This window comes from Phaethon lepturus, unplaced genomic scaffold (genome assembly GCF_000687285.1).
Source record: "Phaethon lepturus isolate BGI_N335 unplaced genomic scaffold, ASM68728v1 scaffold14567, whole genome shotgun sequence".
Classification (NCBI taxonomy): Eukaryota; Metazoa; Chordata; class Aves; order Phaethontiformes; family Phaethontidae; genus Phaethon; species Phaethon lepturus.
Window position 1 is genome coordinate 27220 of NW_010551273.1, and position 2126 is coordinate 29345.

The 2126-nt window shown below is 41.3% G+C and overlaps 1 pseudogene; it reads left to right on the forward strand.

Moving 5' to 3' along the window:
• The first annotated feature begins 1750 nt into the window (after positions 1 to 1750).
• Positions 1751 to 2126, forward strand: part of LOC104623688 — a 1177-nt pseudogene continuing 801 nt past the window's right edge.

A 2126-nucleotide genomic window follows, 5' to 3' on the forward strand; every position in this document is an offset into this window, starting at 1 on the left:
AGTTAATGTGATTGATTAACTATTACTCTACAACTGCGTTTTTTATATACTAGATGATATACTATACTTTTTTATCCCTTATGATGAGGGTAGGAAAGGCAAGTCTTAGAGGTTAAACACAGCATGCTAGATTTGCAAAAGCTATGTATTGGCTGTTCCTGAAAATGAAAAGATCTGTCTGGAACAAGGGCTAAGATGTATTTTGTTTCCTTTTTTTTTATTGAGGACTCTTAAGTTATAACGGCTAAAACATCAGGCATGACAAAGACGACGAGAAGTGTTCACTGAGCTGGAAGCTGTACCCACTAGTTTTTCCATGGAAGTATAGAGCAAGTAACTCCCACCTAGCCTTGCCTGCCTGCCAACTTTTTTAATAGAGGGCAACTGAAATCACTGTTTGCTTTCTCGTCACAGGAAGCTATTCCCACTGCTTTTTTGTACAGAGCTCATTTAGTCAGCAAAGTGTCACCTGAGCCTCCCTGCCTCAGTTCAGTAGATTTGGTTCAAGTTCTATTTTACATTCACATTAATTTCATTAATTGATAATTGACACATGCTTTTGTAGATCCTTCAAATTAGAAGTCTTCCAACAGGTACTTTTTCTTTTAGTACTTATCAATAAGTCACAGGCTAGAGCTGTATTTTACGGATATGTGGTTTGACTTGGGACCTGAAAGGATATAAAATGTCCTTTTTATGACACTACAATTTAAAAACATAGGGCAAGGTTCAACATAGCTGAAGCTGTTAGATAAAAATGAAACGTTCTGAGCTAGATAGGCCCGTTTGCTCTATGAAACGTGTAGAAGCTAATCTGTATTCTTGTGGGGTTTTCCTGTTTCTGTGACCTGCATATTTAGTATTATTGGCAGACCTCTCTAGTAATTATCTTCTTAGTTTTTTAGTCGAAGTCAGCAAGGCTAAGATGCCTCACTAGTCTCAACATGGTTATGATTATGAAAATTAGTAATGTCTTCTCCATGTTTTAGGAAAGGTGGTCAGTGCAAAAGCCATCTTAAGTGATTATAGGTACATTCCACAAAGGTAACTATATAGTATCTAGCTGTCATGTGTTTCTCTAGGGAGAAGGAACAAGTACTTCACATAACCTGAGAGTGCATTTTTATTTCTAACAATTTTTTAAAAGTGCATGGGGTAACTAGCTCAGCTGAAGATACCATAGTGAAGAAGCGTAGTATGCATAGCTGTCACATATCTGAGCAATTGCAGACTGCTGTGATGGGACAAAATCTGTCATTTTGCATTACAGCATCCTTCCTTTGCACCAAGTTAGTGAGTTGTAGGGAGAGCAGTGGAGCAAATGTGGAATATTTCTGTCATATCTTTACCATGCTTGAGCCCCTGGCAAAACTTAGCTTTTCTAACATGTGCCTGCCAGTGTAATCAAAACACCACAGTAGTCCATAGAAGGATCTCCAAGAAGTTGCTTGGAAATTATTCTTCCACAAAGAATTTGTCCATAGAAGGGAGAAGTACAGTCCCCAAGGGGTTCGTTGTTGGTTGCTGCTGTTGGAGATCATTTGCATGGGAGGACATACTGTTGTGCTGGCTGTTGCCTGACTTCAGAGATGATGAAGTCAAACATTGTCTGCTGAGGAAGGAAGGGTGCCTTTTGTTGCATCTGTTTATTGACCACTTTTTTTTTAAGAGTAACATCAGAGTGTTTTTTTGTTTCTTTCCAGCTGTGATAGACAAAATGTCAATAGAATAAGTGACCTACCTACCAGAACTTGCCATGAACCATTTGGCTGGGCCACCTGAGGGGGAAGTAAATGAAGAGCCAGCAAATGGAGCAGTGAACGAGTCAGTGGAGGCTGACCTGGAGCACTCACAGGTGGAAGAGGAGCAGCGATATGCAACTCATTACCCAAGGCTTACAAACAGCAGCCAAGGGGGCCTGTCTGGGCAGGAGGAGGAAGGGATGTTAGCTCGGTCAGCCAGCACTGAGAGTGGTTTCCACAATCACACGGATACTGCAGAAGGGGATGTGATAGCCACAGTTGAGGACAGTTACGACACAGAGAGAGTTCAGGAAAATGAGGATGAGAGCGCATATGCGGTGCAATACAGGCCTGAGTCTGAGGAGTACACGGAGAATGGCGAGG